The sequence below is a fragment of the Neomonachus schauinslandi genome, chromosome 7 (genome assembly GCF_002201575.2).
Source record: "Neomonachus schauinslandi chromosome 7, ASM220157v2, whole genome shotgun sequence".
Taxonomy (NCBI): domain Eukaryota; kingdom Metazoa; phylum Chordata; class Mammalia; order Carnivora; family Phocidae; genus Neomonachus; species Neomonachus schauinslandi.
Window position 1 is genome coordinate 20,992,736 of NC_058409.1, and position 7,701 is coordinate 21,000,436.

Below are 7,701 nucleotides of genomic sequence, written 5' to 3' on the forward strand. Positions count from 1 at the left end.
CATGTTTACAGAAAAATAGCAATTAGTCCAACACACTTTAGAGAGCACCATTCAGCTTATCTAGTCTACCACAACAAAGAGGAGATGCAGGGAAGATAGCCGAGATCGATAGGAAAATATGGTATTTAAGACATGATTATTTAGAGGAAGAAAACTGGGCATGCAGTTATCTGCAATGTAAAGCAAACTCAGTGTACTCCAGTAGATGTACAAGTAAAACTTGTTAAAAATTGTTATTTTTAGGAAGAGAAAAGGGGAAGAGATTGATTGTGGTTTAGAGAATGTGGGAGGAGACAGTATTTGAGCCAGTTGTTGAAAAGTGGGGAATATTGTCACAAGTTGCTTTGGAAAGGAAGAGTTCAAGATGTCAAAAAAGAGGGGCACCTGGGTGGCACACTCAAGCTTCCAACTCTTGGTTTCCACTCAGGTCCTGATCTCGGGGTCTTGAGATCAAGCCCTACATCAAGACCCTACATCCACACTCAGCATGGAGTCTGCTTGGGCTTCTCTCTCCCTCTCCCCCTGCCCCTCCTACTCATGCTCTCTCTCTCCCCCAAATGAATAAGTACATCTTTTTAAAAATTTCAAAAAAGAGCATTAACAATAGCCTCGACATTTGAGAAAGGGGGAAAAGCATATTCAGGGAATAGAAAGCAAGATTTATAGGAAAATGAAGAAATGTCAGGCTGGAAAAAGTAGGAAAAAATGGACTTTTTCTGCATTGTGAAGAGGGAAAAATAATCTGATGATGATAGCATGAGGCTGTAATGTGAGTAAAGTGAAGAACTGACTGGAAACAGTAATTCAGGTTAGAAATAAGTAAAGCAACCACATCGTTTATCATTAAAAATGGGACATTTCTGAGAGCAAACATGAGCACTGAAATCATTAAAATGTTGTAACTTTTAGAAATGTTTATAGGTGAACAAATTGTATTTTTTTTGGTGGACCTATAAAACAGTTCTATTTAAAATTGATTTCTGAAAATAGAACACACCCATATACACTAAAGCAAAAATGTTGATTAACTGAAAATTTCAAATAATATAAGCAAAATAATTGCTTCTCATATATGGTCACATACTTGAATCAGTTTCACAGCAATTTCTGCTTTCAATGCCTTGTCATTAATATTTTCTGGGGAATATATTTTCAATATAATGTTACTATGATAAATTTTTCATAAAATTGTCTGCTGTCTTCTTGAAAGTTGCATTTTATGGTACTGAATTTGAAATGGACTTGTCTGTAGATTATGATAGTTTTACTTGATAAAGTGCTGTCCCTACAGGTGCTGACATGTTTAATAAACTCCGAGCAAGTTCTGCTAAATGGAAGGCTTCCTCAATTTTAATTTTTTTTCTTAAGCTATGAAAAGATTTTAGCTTAATATTTTAGGTATTTTTTTAACCTCCATTCAGGGAACCATCTTTGACAAATACTACTCCACAACCGAAATTTTCTCTGTGTATAATTCTTTTCAATGTTTTGCCAAGCTTTATTGTTAGAAAACTGTAGGCTGTCTCAGTTTGATTTCAGTATAGAATTTAAATTTATTAAAAATAGGAGCTCCATGGGGCATCTGGGTGGCCCAGTTGGTTGGGCGTCCAACTCTTAATGTCAGCTCAGGTCATTATCTCAGGGTCAGGAGATGGAGCCCCTCAATGGGCTCCATGCTCAGCAGGGAGTCTGCTTGAGATTCTCTCCCTCTCCCTCTTCCCTGCTCTTCCCTAGGCTTATTCGTGCTGTCTCTGTCTCTCCCTCTAAAATAAATAATCTTTTTTTTCTTAAAAAAGGGCGCTCCATTAAAGATTATTTCTGCAAGGTGAGACATTTAAAATTTCAAGTATAAGTCATCAAACTTACATCGTGTACATCCTGAGTTCACATTAGCTAATTTGTTCAGTTCCTCTTTAGCTTTGGTAAGGATGATTTTTCACTGTCTTCCATTCTGCAAGCAATGCTTTTAGTTGGTGCAAAATGTAAATGCTTCAAAGATTTCTGATGCTTAATTTGTGGAACACTTGGATTAAAAGTTTCCTATAGTTTTATAGAAAATTATTCTAAACTTCAAAGAACGAATTTATAGAAATTTTCAGTGCCATCATAGAACACTTAGGTTGTTTTATACAAGGTAGTGTTTTGAAGGTTTAATATGTCTAACTGCCAATTAATATTAAATTAATGAAGTATCTGCAATTGTGCTTAAGTGATTTTTAAAATATTAAATATCAGCTGCATCACCAAAAATGTAGACCAGTCACCCCAATTATGTATATATAGTAATATTTGTAGATTGTAAATTTGGACACTAAACATATTCTGTTTCAATTGGTAGACTCTTGAAGCTTGTTTGAACTCAGTTATGAATTATGTGTTCATCACCATCAATTCTAGGTGAATTATTCTCTCAACTTCTTAAGACTATTGTTTTTATCATAAGACTTGTTTATTCTAAATTTGTCTTTATAGTTTTACTACCAACTAAATAATTTTATCTTCGGTATTGAACTTTTAAACAAATTCTACAATAGGAGCCATATTATCATCTTTTGCAAAATGAACTGTACTTCTCTTTGGTTCCAATAATTGGGTGAAAAATATTTGAATGATTATTGATATGAATTTTTAAAAAATTTTTATTTAAATTCAAATTAGTTAACATATAGTGTATTATTAGTTTTAGGAGTAGAATTAGTGATTCATCAGTTGCATATAATACCCAGTGCTCATTATATCATGTGCCCTCCTTAATGCGCATCACCCAGTTCCCCCACCCCCCCACCCCCTGCCCCCCAGCAACCCTCAGTTTGTTTCCTGTAGTTAAGAGTCTCTTACAGTTTGCCTCCCTTTCTGTTTTTAAATTATTTTAGTTTTGGGCACCTGGGTGGCTCGGTTGGTTAAGCGACTGCCTTTGGCTCAGGTCACGATCCTGGAGTCCTGGGATCGAGTCCCGCGTCGGGCTCCCTGCTCAGCGGGGGGTCTGCTTCTCCCTCTGACCCTCTTCCCTCTCTTGCTATCTGTCTCTCATTCTCTCTCTCTCAAATAAATAAATAAAATCTTAAAAAAAAATGAAAAAAAATTATTTTAGTTTTCCTTCCCTTCCCCTGTGTTCATCTGTTTTGTTTCTTAAATTCCATCATATGAGATCATATGATAATTGTCTTTCTCTGACTGACTTATTTCACTCAGCATAATACCCTCTAGTTCCATTCACGTTGTTGCAAATGGCAAGATTTCATTCTTTTTGATCTTTGCGTAATATCCCATTGTGTGTGTGTGTGTGTGTGTGTGTATATACCACATCTTCTTATCCATTATTGATATGCATTTAAATGATTTTCTACTTGAAGTACCTGATGACATGGATGAACAAACCGCATTAACTCACTTTTTGCAAAGGTTTTTTGTTTTGCTTTTGGTTTTTTTCCTAATAGTGGCCGTATTGACAGCTGTTGCTTCACTTTTATATGTGCACAAGTAATCTTGGAATTTAAAGTGAACACATTTAAATTAGGAAACAGTCTTTTGCTATAATTGGAAGTCATGCTTCACAGGTTCATGTGTAAATATGTTTTCTGTATTTACATATACTAATTGTTTTCTTCAGGCACAGTGTTCTTAAAATTAATTTTTGAGGCAAATGCCAATGCTTCTTTAGCAGATTTATGCCTTCTGGATTTCAGTACAGAGAACACGGTGGGTGGGCAATGATGCACATTTTGTGCAAGTTCCTTTTTTATCATCTACTTTCTTGAGAAATGAAAATTTAGTATTTAATTGTCCTTCAATATGCACTTTTATTTTTAGCTCATTGCTTCTGAACATTTCTTGAAAATTTTAATATTTGAGAAACGAGGAATAAATATAGATTTACATGATACAATAAGGATATTACCACTACATGAAGAATAGAGACTGTTTTCTATTCACTCTGTTAAAGGACAGCTCCCAGTTCTATTTCCTACACATTAGTCATATACACCTAACTTATAATTTCCCATGATTCCTCCTGAGTCCCTTCACCCTCATTTACTGTGAACAGTTTAATGCAGGACTCATGGCCCGGAAGATTTGTCTCTCTTGTAGACCAAGGCAGGACCAAGGCACCACCGTCTGGCCAAGTATAGCAGCCCAGAGAGTGGTGCTCCCTCCACCACGGCCTGAGATCAGAAGGAGATGGTTGTTTTTTGCAGCTGATGGTTCCAGGAGCATAACTTTATCAGCAAGCACCCTGCATGCGGACCTCCAAGGGGAAATGTTAGTCTGTTTCAGTCTGAGGGTTTCAGGAGAAGAGAAAGGGTTTCATTGTTTGTCCCAGTTTAAATAAGTTTCAGCTTGCAACTATTCATTTCACGTAATTCTCGCTCTCTTCTGGATGGGAACATGACAGACACTATCAAGACTATCTTGGCTTATTTAAATACAGTGATGGATAATACTTTGTGAAAACCGAAAATCCAGAACAAATATAAATCATGAGATGGTGCTTGGACAAATGTCAGAGACTGGGACTGTCCCAGGCAAACCAACATGTAGAATGTTCTGGTTATTGATTGCTGTGTATGAAACGTCCCCAAAAAGTAGTGGCTTCAAACAACCCTTTTATTATATCTCATGTTTTTTGTTTTTGTTTGAGCCAGGAGTTCAGGCAGTCAGGAGTTCAGGCAGTTCAAACTGGGTTATTTTTCTGTTCCATGTGGCATCAACTGGGGTCAGTTGGTGGTATTCAGCTGGCTGCTGGTCTGGTTTGGAGGGTCTAAGATGGATTCATTCACGTGCCTGTTGCGTTGACAGAGACAGCTGGAAATGAGTTGTCACTCCTCCTCCCTCTGCATCGTAATCTTGGGGCTTCTGCACTTGTTCTGTCCTTCAGGGTAGTCACTCTTCTTACACTGTGGTACAGGGCTCCTAGAAACCAAGATGAAAGTTGTCAATCCTCTTTAGGCTAGACCTGGAACCAGAGTAATATATTTCCACAATGCTCCATTGGTCACAGCAGTCAAAGGCTAGCCTGGGTTCAAAGGGCAGGGACATCCTGCCCAGTGTCAAAGAAAGAAGTGTCAAAGAACATGTGTGGCCATCTTTAATAAGCCACATATAGTCACAATCAGCTCAGGATCACATGAGAATGTATGTACACAGCTGTTCATTCACTTGCTGCTAATCAAATCGCAATTGTTCATTCTTCCTCAAAGCTGACAACACTAATTTGTATAGTTGGTTTCATCACAATGTGAATCTCTTGCCTATCAATCATTTTGACATATAACTATTAGCACTATCTATGTGCAAGACACCGACACCGTGCTAATTGCTATGGAGTGAAAATATGAACCCCAAACTCCAACCCTTAAAGAGCGAGGAATCTGCTGAGAAGATACTCATCCTGAAAAAAGCACCAAAAGGAAAGGGATGTGTTTCCTTTGGGAAGTTGATTCACCCAGTGTCCTTTCGAGAATATGTGCAGGGGTGCTTAAGATCACAGGAGAGCCATTTATTAAAATAATTTAATATTGATATATACGCATCAAGTCCATTTAACATTTTATTTCCTTCTTGCTAATGTTCCAAGGCATTCAGCTATTGTAATATTATTAAATAATTGACCACACAGTGTTAGGACTAGTTAATGTTTTTATTGAAAAGCATTTCATTTATCCTTAAAATTAAAGTCTTTTATGACTTTAGAGGGAAGAAGGTGTGAGCTGTAAAGTGTAGCATGAATATGGGTGGACTTACAGATCTGAAAGAACAAATGTATTGTCTTTTTTTTTTTTTAAGATTTTTTATTTATTTATCTGAGAGAGAGAATGGGAGACAGAGAGCATGAGAGGGAGGAGGGTCAGAGGGAGAAGCAGGCCTCCCCGCTGAGCAGGGGGCCCGATGCGGGACTCGATCCCGGGACTCCGGGATCATGACCTGAGCCGAAGGCAGTCGCTTAACCGACTGAGCCACCCAGGCGCCCCTAAAACATATCCTTCTTTTTTTTTTTTTTTTAAGATTTATTTATTCATTTGAGAGAGCGAGAATGAGAGAGAGTACATGAGCGGGGGGAGGGTCAGAGGGAGAAGCAGACTCCCCGCCGAGCAGGGAGCCCGATGCGGGACTCGATCCAGGGACTCCAGGATCATGACCTGAGCCGAAGGCAGTCGCTTAACCGACTGAGCCACCCAGGCGCCCAAAATATTTGCTCTTTTAAACTGTATTTTTTTACATTTGAATCTTCTAGAGATTATTTTTGTGCCTGTGAAGCAGAGATCTTACAATATTTGTCAAATAGAAAGCCATGTCCCAATACCAGATACTATTTTTTGTGATAAAAAAATGAAATCCTGCAAAATTCAAAACAAGATAGAACTTTATTTTTGAAATATTTTTTTTTAAAGATTTTATTTATTTATTCATGAGAGACAGAGAGAGAGAGGGAGAAGCAGGCTCCCCAAGGAGCACGGAGCCCAATGCGGGACTCGATCCCGGGACTCCGGGATCATGACCTGAGCCGAAGGCAGTCGCTTAACCAGCTGAGCCACCCAGGCACCCCACAAATGTATTGTCTTAAGAGACAAAGCCACTTATGTGCCAGACAAACAAAGTTCTAGAGACTTCTCACACAAGTCAGACACAGACACAAACACAGAGCGAACCGCAGGTGTGTCCCCTGTCACTTTGACCTATGATTATCCTTGTAAGCAACAAACAAAAAGCCTCAAATCAGTGGTGGAAAAAGCCAACGTTATCTGCACTGTGAAACATTTGGTCTAATTCTATGTCGCTGCTAGCTCCAGGGAAAGAGAGGCACCGTCTCCAAATAAAGCATTAGCTTTAAATCTGTAAAGAATTACAAGATTTCTTTTTCCCTGAGAAATGCAGCAAAAACTGGAGAACGGTGTAGGATGGAAGTGAAAGGGAAAAGAAGAGAGACTTAATAAAATGAATTATGCCTCAGGAGAGTTAAGGGTGAAAGCCAGGATCTCAAATGTTAGCTAAAGGTGAACTTGCAATTCATTCTGTAATTACTACTACTAATAATAACCACCAGAAATCCCCTCTTGATAAATTCTCAAAGATCATTCATGCTGATTAACCTGGACAAAGCTAAGTGACTGTGTTACAATGTGGTTCTCACTCCACACTTTTACTGTGTTTATCTTTTCCTTGGCTCAAAGCAGATTACAGCAGAAATATCACTTGACAGAGATTGCAGAAATGGCTCATTGGGTCTTTTTTTTTTTTTTTTTCCTTTTTGAGTGTTGAAATATTCCTAGCCAGAGCTACACAGTTTATCTCACTACTCTTCTTGGAATGCAGAGAAGGAGACAGACTTGAGATAACTTATGTGCTTATCAGTTACTACAAATAGGGTTTGTATTACAAATCCACTGCCCTTTTTGGGTAATTTGGTATTCCTGGTTGGTAGTTATTATTAGCATTATTATTAGATGGGAAAGGTCTTCCTTATATAAAAGTTTTCATTGTAGTAATAATAAGTTTTCTTTCTAAGAAAGATTATCAGTAAAAAGAGAACAGTAAAAGTTACCTACACTCTAGAGATAATTCTGTATCCATTCTGTGACTTTTGTCCAGTGTTTTAAAAATCTGCAAGTATGTATAGGATCATATTGCATACTATGAATAAATGTATGTACTGTACATAAATGGATAGGAAGGGGTTAGAGGTCAGCATTAAACACATTTACC